Raw genomic sequence first — 14,125 nt, 5'->3', positions numbered from 1 at the left:
AAGCTATCAACCCCATCTAATAGCTTGAGATAGAGATAACGTATGATATTGATGAATAATTTAATTCGACACCCAAGGTTGGAAGGACTTAGGGTGAAATTCTTCTGATTTGGCCGAGAGACTTTTGTAGACTAACATGTTCGTCAATTTTGCACAATAAACACGCTTGTATGAGTTGATAGTAAATTACTTGTTTAAATTCCGATGTCTAGGAACCATAGCTCTAGTTTAATTTTAATCCGTCATAACAAATTCTAGTATAATGTAGTTCATAAATTCCAATTTAAAACCCACAATTGAAATTGTAGTTATCAGATAGGAATTCATTAACAAATGGTAATTTCTCTCATCACGCTCTTTGTAGGACTCGACCCCAACCTTGGTTGGTTAATATATATTGACAACAACCGTTTTATTCCTATTTGAGGGTGTAATTGGGCGACATCAAATATATAACCTACCTGCTAGAACACTTGATCACATATTACATGCATACATGTTAGAGACTATACGCTCACAACTCATAGGTTATTTGATTGCACATTATAGACCTTATAATAAGTAACGGTTTGTATGAAACAAGCCTCGTAGGTCATTATTTTAAGTGTTATCCATTTCTAAAGGTTGTAAATGTGTAAGTTATTGATTAATTGTTATAGGACTAATGCATCAGAATTGAATAATCGTATGTTATAAGTGTTTTTACATTCTAAAAGTTCATGTTTGAAACAATTACGTATGCCGCCTGCTTACAAGATTGCCTGATAAGTTTCACATTATAGTTTATTCGCCAACTTGCTACCTATTTTGGAGGTCACTAGTACACATGTTCCTGAATAATCGATCCATAACTCATTTGAACATAAGATTACATGTTCTAATAATTTAATTGTGCATTCGGTATACGCCTAAGGAGTTACAATCTCACAAGTTAAGAACCTTACAATACATTTATTATTAAATAACCTCGGGATGAACGTTATAAATTCTACATTATTGGGATGCTTATATGTTGTATACTATTCTATATAGGTAATGTTAAGGTCACCCTCTTAAGTTGAAATTTGTTTCATACGATGATTACTGCTTCAAAGGATGGTGCGTCCGATACATGATTGGTTAATGACGATTCTCAATAGCATTCCTCTTAAGTTGAAATTTGTTTCATACGATGATTACTGCTTCAAAGGATGGTGCGTCCGATACATGATTGGTTAATGACGATTCTCAATAGCATTTGTAAGATCTCGAGGCTTACTAGACGGAATTCGATCAAAAATGAAAACTTTGGATATTTTTCTTAGAAGGAGATGAACCAAGCAAGTGAAACTGTACTCGCCTCTTCTCCTTCTTGTCCTCTTGTACTTCCGTTCTTCTTATTCTCGTATCCGGAACCGTTTCAATAATAGCTTTATTGTTATGTTAAGAATTGCCACGTGTAGATTGGTTTTAGTTGATTTTCAGATTTGGGATGGTCATATACAGAGGAAACTCTGTTGAAAGTTTAAAAGAATTCCTATCCTTAATCCCTGCAAGCAATTAGTTAAATTTGAGGACGAATATTCCCAATGAGAAAAGGTGTTACAACCCTTGCATTCACGTGAGAATGCATTGTATACATAACTCACTATGAGCTAGATTTGTTATAATTATGATTGAAAATAAATATGTTGAATCCTTTTTCATACACGAGTTCAAAGTAAGAAAAAATAGAATTGGTGAATAATATAATATCGAGGTGAGTCGAGTCGAGACTCAACTCCTACTTGAATGTGGAAGTTGAATTGAGCAAATATATCAAGAAATAACAAGTCTCTATTTATGATCGCTCTCGAGTCTAATTATGGAGATAGAATTAAAGTTGTAATATAATCATGAAAGAGAAAGTCGATGAGTAATTTCTTTATAGAGTTTACAAATCTCTCTCTCTCTCTCTCTCTCTCTATATATATATATATAAAGTTGTATATAGAAAAGCTGATGTGACATCACTCTATGGCCACCATTTCATTTTATCTTTTTCCTTAATTGTTTGATTTTTTTAATTCATTTCTTCATATAATAATCTACAGACTACCTGTAATGCATCTATTAACCTACAAACTAAAGAGGATAATGAAAAATTTTAACATAAAGAATATATTCATTGATGCAATAGAAAATGAATAGTTGTAACAGTTTTGTAATCAACCAATTAAAAAAGTATAAAAAAAATATGTAGCAGATCACATAATTTATAAGTAACTTGACAAAATGAAAGAATCATTGGAAGAGAAGATTTACTACTTCAGGTAAGTTTTATGAAAAGTTTTACTACCTTAGATAGATCAATTTTTTTATTTGTTTGTACAAAAAAAACGAGGCTGGAGAGCACATATTCTAAAGGTAAATTGACAAAATGGAAGAATTATTGCAAGAGTAGATTTACTCCTTCAGGTAAATTGAATTTTTGCTTTATTTGTGTAAATAAACATTATGCAGGAGATGAAATCAAGAACTCGTAGCAAGAGATATTTTACTAGCTCAAATGAATAAAAAAATTAATTTGTTTGTATGAATGAATTCGTTAGAATATACCTGTGTAGATTTGACCATTTTATGCCAACAAGAATTACAACAAGCGGATCTAGAAAAATAAGAGTGAAATTCTATTTAAGACTTCAATATACTTGAAGATCGTAAAACATGAAAATGTCTTCTAACATTCAACTTGTGAACCATGGAAATGATGCCACCATGACATATTAATTCTCTCATTCTATTCTTTTGGATTTACAAATAACGACAAAGCTCTCTGAAAGTTAATTTAGAGATGAGGAGTAGAGATCTCATACTGAACAAAAAATTCACCGACACCTTCACTTTGTCTCTTTTTATAATGATGATGGAATGTTATCTCTTCATGAAAAGAGAAAGAGGCAGTATGTCACGATTCTTTCAAAGTTATTGATCTAAGAAGAAAAATCATGTAATAATCATTTTTCTTTAAAATAAAAGACTTTGAAAGGATTTTGCACTATAATTCCTTCTACAATAAAATATATATTGAGAAGAAATAAAATTCATTTTGTATTGAGAAACTTACATAAAGAATGATAAGTGGTTCAAGGGCAAGAAGAATTATTTAGAGAGAGAATCAATTTATTTATGTAATTCCTATTAAATTAGGAAGGAATAAGGAGAAAAATAAGGAGAAATGTATATTCTAATTCCTTTTTCTTCTCTTAAATTTTTTTTATTTTATTCCCCCTCCCTTAAAAACGTTTTTTTTTTAATTTTTCCTTATTTATCTTTAATTAAAGCTTGTTTTATTTTCTTTTATATATTTTCAATTGAAGTTTTTTTATTTTCTTTATCACCAATCATTCTATTTTTTTTTTACTTCCTTACGTTAATTTGATCATTACTCTCATTTATATCATTTCATGAAATCACTTTTTAATTTACTTTTTTTTTGTTTTTAAATTTATTTATCTATAAGGTATTGAAATAATATCGAAATTTATAAAAAAAAATTGATTCTCTTTTCCGATAAAAAAGAATAATATGATAGTTTGAAAAAGAATGAGAAGGCAAGGCATGAAATTGTGAAAAACTAAAAGAAAGGAAAAGAAAAAAGAGGAAAAAAAATAATTAAAAATACTAGCATAAAAGAAAACACCAAAAAGGAAAGGGAGTTATACGTTACTCTTTGTTTTATTTTGTTTTACTAATTACATCATTCTCTTTCTATTTTTTATTTAACATCAAAAAAAAAATTATAAAAATATATAAACTAAACTTTCAAAGAATATTTTGATTTTTATTAACATAGCACATAAATACAAAAAATATTTTCAAAATCAGGAATAAGAGAGAAAAAATTAATTATAATTCTTGATCAAAGAAATATTTTTCACATAAATTTTACAGATAAAAAAAATTAATAAAGAATAGAAATTTCATAAACAATATTAAATTATGATAAAAATAAAGAAAGATGGATAAAAAAAATTCTTGGGAAACTTTAAAAATAAAAGGTAGAAAGAAAAAGTAATAAATTGTAATAATGTGAGGAGAGAGATAAATAAAATATTTGATTGTTTTTAATTTTTAACAAATTTTTTAGATTAAAAGATAAATAATTCTAAATAAGAAAATTTTCATGAATAATAATAAGAATAAATTACGATGATAACGAGGAGAGATAATAAAATTTTCATTTTAAAAAAACTATAAAAATAGAAGGTAAAGAAATGAATTTTTTTAAAAATAATAAATTATAGTAATAATGAGGAGAGATGAAAAACAATAAATTGTAGTAATGGTAAGAAGATAGATAAATAAGGTAAATATATTTATCATAATCATAATATAAAAGTGTGTACTATAAATTTGTTAAACAGATACTACTAATTAAGATACTATTTATAACTTCTTTTGATTTTTTAAACATAAATATAAATAGTAAAAGAAAAGAAAAGGATTTATTCAAATAATAATAATAATAAATTAATAATAGTGATAATAAGGAGAAGAAATAAATAAGATTTTCTTTAGACAACAAAAGGGGAATTAGAAAAAATGTTTTATAGCAACAACTAGGAAAAACAAAAAAGTAATTATAATAAATTGTACCAATAGTACAGAGAAAGATAAATAAAATATTTAAGATCTATTTTTTTTACAAGAAATATATATATATCCTGCCTCTCTTTTACAACAATCTCAGCTGAGTGCTTCGTTCCCCTCTTTTTAGGCGAGGTACTTCGTTCCAGCCTTTCTCTTTCTATTTTGAAACACTTTCGGCTTGAACTCTATTCGTTTGAGCTTGCAACCCTTCTCGACCTGTCTTTTCAGTCTCATTCCCTTTCTCTTTTGAAACAATCTTAGTTCAAGCACTGGTCGACATACTCATCTCCAACTATATTTCCGGAATGCACTCCTAGATAGGGAAGCGCAGGTTCGAGCCTAGCTCGTGAAAAGGCCTTTGCTATTAAAGGAGAATGAGCCTTCTCTATCTCCACAACTCTAATTGTAACATGATCTGGGGAAGTTGTTCAGTAAGGAAAGATCGTATCCACGTAGAGCAGCTAGGGCTAGAGCAACAATCTTCTTACTTCCGGCTGACTGGAAGGGAGAATAAGACTCTTTATTTGCCTTAGTTTGCGAAAGACCCCCGGAAATACAAAGAAGAGTAAGAATACAGTTTCTAACAAGTATAAATCTCCAGATTCAGCGAAATGAAGCAAGGGCAGGTTTATCAGTTGGAAGTCATGTCCCCGGCTAGCGGAGGAATGGAACTATCCTTGCGACTTCTTCCCTAGATTCATTCCTTCCTTAAGGGAAGTTCTCATTCGAGGATTTGAGAAGATTCTCATCCGGCTCTTAATCAGTGAAAGAAGAAGTACAAGAGGTCTCACCCGGTGGACCAGTAAGCACTTTACCTACGCAATAGTCAAATGAGCATTATACTGAGTCATTCGAAATCGAAGTAAGGGAATTGGAGACTTCCCCAATCGGAGAGAAGAGGAGTGACCTAATCACTTAGGAAAAATCGAAACCATAGAATTCCAGCTTCGCTGTCCTTACCTTCAATCCAATCTGATTCTGATTCCGTGAAAAGTCTTTCAAGTTCGGATACGATCACCCAATATAACCCTCCTTAACTGCCCTAGCTTCTTGCCCATCGGGCCTTGTGGCACATCCTTCTTCATTGGGCATCTTTTAGAGAGGAAACTGCATATGAATCAGGCACACTCTAACCCCTTTCCTCCTAGAGGCGGGTGCTTTATTTCCTGCTGTTTGTCCATTCGGAGAATAGGGTCGAAAAGGACAACTCTTAATAAGATTAGATGCTCGACTCAAACTATTAAATATCTCCTAATTCTCTTAAGGCCACAAATCACGAAAAGTTGGGCAAGAGCGCTATCAAAGACTGTTTCCCTAGAAGAAGAGCTGGGCAAAGACTAAGGGAATATCTTTTCATCGCTATAAGGCATATGAAGTTCTACATCAATAAAGAGAAAGACTTTCTTCTAAAATGCTAGATCCCATCTTTCATGCTTCTGGTTCCATGGAAGGTGAAAGGGCTAGGGACAAAACTCCGGGCACATAACTCCTCGGGACTTCTCTCCAGGGACATAACAGCATTCTGTCACCGCGAGCTTAGGGCATTGGATTAGGATTCCCCCACCTCATAAAACATCATTTAATGCTTCTGACACATATGATATGAAAGAAGATGAGTCTTTATTCGCCTTATCAGGCATAGTTTCTTTTCAAGAAAGAGGCAGATGATATGAGCTTGACACCGCATCTAGGCGTGGTTCCGCAGACTGTATACGTGGTAGGGCCTGCTTCAGAAAATAGGTTTCCAAGCCCGCAGATTCAAGAGTTATCCAACTGTCCTTATAGATAGGCGAAAGTCACCCCCTCTCCTTAGAGTCAAGTGGCTTTCACTCCTTCAAATCCATTATATTGGGAGGCCTAACGAGTGACAATGGTTCTCAGTCCGACTGCTAATTCAAGTTACTTTTCAAAGAGATTCCGCATCTACTTATTTCGGGATGAAGACATGTCGGCCTTACGATTGCTAATTGAGGCCTAAGGTAAAGCAGTAACTTTATTAAACGTACTAGCAATGACTTTGGAGGAATTATTGATTCAAAACTTTCTATCGCTACACCCCCTTTCCACTATCTTAAATAGCGCACTAGCCGTAAGAGAAAGAGGTGTCGAATACGGCCACTCATCCGCTGAGCTAGCCGAAAGAAGCAAGCAAAGAGTCTTACTCTAAAGAAAAAGCCTATTCCTATTCTAGAAATCCTGCAAACTATTAATCGAAAGTACTTAGCACTCACCACTACAATTGGCGAAAATTAATTGGCCCTGCATCTATCCCAATGAATTTTTCACTTTTCCTTAGCCCTCTTCTTTAGCACTGGCTTACTTACAGGAAGCTGGCCTAGCAGATGACTCTTAGTTAGACTGGTACTAGTTAGGATATCACATAAGGGGAATCCCATTCTAGGAGTTCTCCAAAGCCCTATCCCATATAAAAGAGAAAAACTATATTAACGCTCTAGCCCAAGAATAGATCTTATGAAAAGAAAAGAACGATCATCAGCGGAGATCATAATACGCAGTTTTTTAGACAGAATCCCCGGCATCAGAGAATTCCAGGGATTTTCTCTATTTAAAGTAAGAGATAGCCGGGTATTCCCACAGAGAAGTCTTACTCTGGCTTTCCCAATTGAACATAGAGAATGTTGGTTGTCTTATATACACACTGGTGGAATTTCATTTTATTCTGCTTTTCAAAATAGTAAGAGGGGAATTGAGTAAAATATCCTTGTCCGTAGTTCCAGCGAACACTCTTTTGTCTTGCAAACCCCTTATTTTGTACTCCCCTATTCTTGAAAAGACCGTTATACACCTTGACTTTTGGATTTTCATTCTTTCTACTGCAGCTGTTTAGCTATATTCGTCTCCTTTTCTTAGTCCCCATCAGGAAAGAAAGCTCTAGAGTTCAAGGCTTCCTTGATTGGTACTACTGGCTTGTCCATCTACTGGGTGAGACTACTCCTATATATTCGGTGCTACGCCCCTATTATCCCGTCCTTGAGACTGAACTAAGGCACATTACTTTTTTGCTTAGGGTTTGGTTCGGCTTCTGCCGGTCAAAATAAAATACCAGGTCGGTGCTTTCTTTCCTGTGGTTTTCGATATTGCAATGGCAAGCAAAGAGAGGGTTTCCCTCTTTCGGGTATAGTCTTTCCCGAGTGATTGGACAGATTTTAGACTGCCAGAGAAAAAAACCTATCTAACCCTGATATCCTTGGTACTGTCCCTACTGAGAAAGATCCGGATTTCCCAGAGAGTGTTTTTCCGCTGTGGTGTAACCAACAACTCAAGGCTATCAAGGGAAGGAGTTGCAGGACCAGAGTTCTATCTCGGATCTACAGAATGACCAGTTTTTTTGTCAAAAACCGCTCTTAGGGCAAGTTCCACGTGGGGTTGGATATGGAATCTGAATTCTTGGAAAGGTTCTCCCTGTTCCGGACAACCTCTATTCTTATAGGATTCATAGAGTTTACCTTTAAGGTTGGATTCCACAGATCTAATCGGCAGAAAGAAGCACTAGCTAATACTTTAATAGAAATGGGGCCTACAGGGCAATCAGATAGCAGATTCCCCTTTACTGTCTTCAATGTCTTGACTTTAGGAATGATTGACTGTAAGAGAAGGATAGAGACTTTCCTAAGAAGGTCTTATGTATTCTTAAAAGTCTTGATTGTTTTTTACAGTCTTGCTTAGGAAAGACACATCTCCGTCCAGACAAGTTCCTTAGATGATCCTGTACCGTATGTCCTCTCTTGAAGAACGTCTTCCCCGGTCCGAGATAGGTCAACAATCATGGAAGGCCCAGGATGGTCGCTATAACGTCTTTTTCGGCGCGGAAGAGGAAGTGATCCCCCGACACTAAAAACAAAAATCCCAAAGAGAAGCTGAGAACACAAAATCCCTAAATGGGATAGCAAATAGTTCCTTAGAAAAAATATAAATAAAGAGATACTAAATAAAATAAGAATAAAAATAAATAGATTAATAAACCAGTATTTTCTCTTTGAGCGAAAACCAAAAATCTCAAAATAAGGATCAACCCCATAATCACTAAAAGGATCAGCATGAGACACTTACCAGTTATTCGAATTGGCATTACTCTAACAATGAAATGCCCCAAAAAGGTTGCAATAAGAGAGAGAACGCCTCTAAAGAAAAAAGGTGACATAATAGGTCAGAATTTATTCTCTCGCTCCTTGCTGAAGGAGCGGCATACCAGAAAAAAAAGCCATTCCTCGGATTCGAACCGATGACTTTCTTAGCCTATTTCTAAAGGGCGAACTAATCAACTTGCATGTGTTAAGCATACGACTGAAGTCGCATGATTAGACCTTCTTATCACTTTTTCGATTAGCTATAAACTTCAACCCCCCTTCTCTTACTTAGATGGAGAAATAAGTAAGAAAGACTTTCTACCCAGCCTTTCTTTTCTTAAAAAATGGCAAATTACACCAAATTTTGCCTTCAACCAAGCCTTTCCGTTCCGAAATCGAGAAAGTTCACTCTGAAAAGTAAGCCCTTTCTTATTGTACGATATCTTCGCCATGGATGATAGAATTCCTCCTGGAAGTGAAGGCATGAGCAAAGCCTATTGATTTACCAGTTTAACCTACTTGTCGGCTACCCGCACTCTGTAACTAGAATAGGGCTCTGGACTTAAAATCACCAGCTTTTAGAAGTCTGGAAGGCGGCGCCTAATCTAGTCGAACTTGCTTGAATCGATAGGCTTACCGAGCTTCTCTGTCTATTCAATTGATTTTGTTGCAGACTCTTCCCCACGCCTATTTCTTCCCCCGGCCTTGTAGTCGAGCTTGCCCCCCGCCCTAGGCCTATTGAGCTCTTTCCCTGTGCGGGTAAATTTGGGCTCAGGAGGGGAATACCCGGTTCATCGGAACTTCAACCAGAAGAGGTAGGCTCGGGTTCCTGGTATAGGTATAAGAAAGCCATTAGGGATAAATAGAGGTAGACTGTACTTCTATGCGTACTGAGTTGAGGTCCTCCCCGCAGGGATAAACTATCTTTGCCATACTTCCTTGATAGGTGAGACTTCCACGAAAGAAAGCACGGATAAGAATAATCTTAGTATGTAAGGACTGAGGAGCGGAAAGCCACTTGACTGTAAGGAAAGGAGTTTAGCGAGAAAATTAGCTCACACCTATCTTTGATGAAAGAAGCCGTAAGTTTAGGTAGAAAGAACAGCCAGTGTTAGAGAGATTACTTCTATTGAACTCTTCCTTTACATGAAGGGAATGAATGCCTTAATGGAATGGAATCCGGGATCCAAATAGATTAGGTTAAGGCAAGTATGAGTTCAACCCTTTTCTCATCGGGCCAGGATCGATAGCCGTTCGACCTGAGGAAAGTGCGGTCAGATTCAGAATCCCCAATGTCTTGGTCTTACCTTCGCTTCGAGGGACAAGCACCGCATCTAGGAAAGCGGCATCTAATTGAATTGATTCACCGGATCTTCCATCTACGAAAATGGAAGAGATGTTTGTTAAGGTCGGCTTCATATATGAAAGCAAGAAAGGAAGAAAGTTAAGCGAACATAGAGATGGAAAGAGTTGGATTTTGCCCAACTGTTGTTAGATCAATTCCCATTCATTCTTTAATGGAATAGGGAACGGGCAGAGCTGCGACTATCAGGAATGGGCGATAGCCTATGACTAAAAGCGTCGACTATCTATGAATGACCAAGATCAGAATGCCAATCGACGAGATGAGCCTACGAAAGATTTCAAGTTCAGACTGTGATGACTGGCATCCTCACTTACGCAACGAAATTGAGTTGATGGAGTAGCCAGTGCCCTTGAGTTATTCTCTTCGGTATCGCCTTCTCTCATCGTTAAAGGCGCCACAAGGTACTCGACTAGAAGGAGTGGATGTTAGGCACGCAGGGAAGACTATGACTATGCATATATATATATAAAGCAGTATTTTCATCCCGTTGATGTGGCATGCCTCAATGATCAGGAAATCTATTTTTCTATTTTGTCAGATTTTTTGTTTTTTTCCTATTTTTCCATGTAAATGGATTATAATTAAGACTACAATACTTAATACATTCTAATTAATTATTAAATAACGTTTAGTAAAGAGCAAGATCGTTCAAAACAATATACATTCAAGTAAATAGAAGAAGATGAAAAGGCCATAAACCTTTCATCTTCCAAAACTGTTTATTTTAGTATATAAAATAAAAGGACTTGAGAATATGTAACCAAGTACTCTTTCAATTTGCTTCTTTTCCTTATGAGATGTGCAGATTCCTTAAAGAAGAGAAATAGAGTAGTCCTTCTGAAATGGGTAATTTCAAGGGTTTAAATGTCTCTACAACTATTTGAATGATCCTTTTATCATTTCATGGTAAGATTTTAATCAATAATTTCTCCAATAGGAGATGCATACGAATAGAAAAAAAATCCATTCTGATGGAGGAATCATTTGTGGTCAAGCCAACAAAAAGAGATATCACCGGCAAAAACAGAGAGTTTTGGAACCAGATTCATATGAAATCCATTGTGGCACAGAAAATAAAATGAAACGAAGCAACAGGAACAGGTGGCCTCCATCCTAGCTTCAACTACAAGAAAGAAAGAGTTGAAGCATACTTACATGAATCTACAGAGGCACTTTTTATTACTTTATTAAAATATGAATTTTTCAATGGTGACGTTATTAACTTCTTTCCTCTTTTTTGTTTTACTAATTCCTTTAGTCCTTTGTTTTCCTATTTTATTTTCCTTATGCATTTTTAATTAGCTAATGTTCTCAACTATAATAAGATATATAATCCCCTAAATATGAATCAAATATAATTTCGTAATTCAAGTGTCAATATTGATACTATTTGATACTCTTCTGATATGTTAGATCATCGACATACTCACTTACCATTTCAAGACGTAAAAACACCAACAATATATATGGGCATGAAATTACTGGACATTTGTTGAATGTTACACTTATACCTTGGGTAAGAATGTTGACCGAATTTGTTTTTCTATTGTGATGACAATCGAAATAATGAATTGCAGTAGAGCGTGACTAAGTGATCAATGAGTCTCAAGAGAATCAAAACACTTGTAAATATTATATTCTGAAGTCACCAATAATTTGATATATTTTGTAACTTATTTCTATCTTCAACTTTTTTCATTGTAACATAAAATGATGAGGAATTAGAGAGAAAATTGATTAAGGAAGATTTCCCATAAAATTAGAAGGAGATAAATAAAAATAAATGATAGTTAAAAGTAATGAATATATAAATACTATAGTGATGGTAGAAAATGGAATATGAAAAAATAATAAAGAGGAATAAGGAAAAGAAAAAGGAAAGAAAAGATTTCATGTAATATAAAAATTAAGTTTAATTTACAATTAATAGTGCATTTAGTTTGTTCCATATATATTCGAGAATCATTGCCGCTGATCTCTTCTTCCGTCATCTTACCTTCTTTTTTTTTGCCAATTTTTTAAACTTTTTAAATTTCATCTTATCTATGAAATCTGGAAAAAAAAATTAATATATTTTATTTATTTCTCTTCATCATTACTACACTTTATTGTTTTTTTTTCATCTGTCCTTATCATTATTACAATTTATTACTTTTTATTAAATTCTTTTTCCCACCTTCTATTTTTTAATTTTCTAAAAAGAAAAAATGTAATCAACTTTGCTCCTTATTCACATAATTTAATATTATACCTTCTATTTCTAGTATATATATGTATATATATATATATCCTTCTTTTTATAATCATAAATATGTTCTTCCAATTGATTCTTCTCTTAATCAATCTCATTTAACTTGCTATTAAAATTTGCAGAAAATTAATATAAAATAATTATAAAAGTACTCAAATTCTGCTCTAACAAAGCAAAAACAAAAAAGAGTTAGAAATACTATATACACATAATATTTACACACTTCGATACAATGAAATCAATTTTCGAAAGAAAAAAAAAACATTTATGCTAATAAGGAGAAAGATAAATAATTTTAGATAAGTAAAATTTATTTTTAGAAAACCACAAAAATAGAAGGTAGAAAAAGAATATAAGGAAAAGAAATATTTAAAAAATATATGTTTACAATGAGGCAAAAAAAATTATGATAATACAAAGGAGAGATAAGTAAAATTTAGTTTTAGAAAACTACAAAAATAAAAGGTAGAAAAGGAATTTAAGGAAAAGAAATATTTAAAAATACATATTTTTATGTGAAGGCAAAAAGGTAGCCTTTTGAAATTCCTTGTTTTTTCGAAGGTATAACTGATCATTAATTAATAATTAATAATTTATAATCAATAATTAATAATATTTTTAAATAGAAAAATGCTTAAATTCTAAGAAAATAGATAAATTGATGATTGAGTTTTGTAGTTTCACATGTATTAACAATGTAAGAACCAAAATTAAAGAAAAACACACAACTTAATGTTTATCTAAACCATTTGTAGTTGAAGAACCAAACACATTTTAAATATTTAAATCATAGAATAATAAATTAATACTATGAATAGAAAAAGTGATATGACACCCCTCTTTGGTCAAAACTACAACAATCTTCTTCTTTTTTTTCCTTTTTTCAGATTTTTCTTTTTTTTTCCCCATCATTTTTGTGTTATAAATAATATTAAAAACTTTAAATATCTGCTTCTTTAACTCTATTAATTATATTAATTACGCAATGTTAAGAAACTAAAATGTCATATCTTTAATGTAAGCTTTAATAATCTTTATTTTCATTACACCTTTAACTTTTTGTTATTCTAATTTCTAAATTAATTAATAGTCATATTACATTATTTGATATTTTATATTATAGTCATATAAATAGAGATATTGTCAGAGTTATAGAATTCATCACCTTAATTAAAAAAAATTATATTTCGAGAGTTATTGCCAGAATTTATAGAAATCGTCACATTTTTTTTGTTATTATATTTTTTATGCTTATTATATGCATATTTTAGTTTGACTCAAAAAATAAGATGCAGACAAAAACTCCAAAGATAAATTATGCATTGAATTTGTATTTTATTCTTCGTTTTTAAAAATTTAACATCTAACAATTATATTGCAAATACATCTTCATCTATATAATACTTAATAAAATTATTCGTGACTTATCATCTTTTACAACAGCGCGAAGAGTGGACAAGTTCACTAGCTATAAATCAAAGGAAAGAAAACAATTAAGGAAAACGAGAATTTTTTGAATAATAAAAATTAATTATGATAATAATGAAGAGAGATCAACAAGAATTTTTATTTTAAAAAAACTATAAAAAATAGAAGGTGAAATAAAGTAAATTGTAGTAGTAGTAATCACGAGGAGAGGTGAAAAATATATACTATTTAATAAATTGTAATAATGGTGAGGAGAGAAATAAATATAATTTTTTTTGTTTTGCAGATTTTATAAATCAAAAGATAGTAAAAATTTTCAAAGAAAGAAGACGATAAATGATAATCCTGATCAAAGTGAGGTTCTACATCAGTCTTTTATCT

The sequence above is a fragment of the Solanum tuberosum genome, unplaced genomic scaffold (genome assembly GCF_000226075.1).
Source record: "Solanum tuberosum cultivar DM 1-3 516 R44 unplaced genomic scaffold, SolTub_3.0 scf00583, whole genome shotgun sequence".
Lineage (NCBI taxonomy): Eukaryota > Viridiplantae > Streptophyta > Magnoliopsida > Solanales > Solanaceae > Solanum > Solanum tuberosum.
This window is presented reverse-complemented; position numbering follows the sequence as displayed.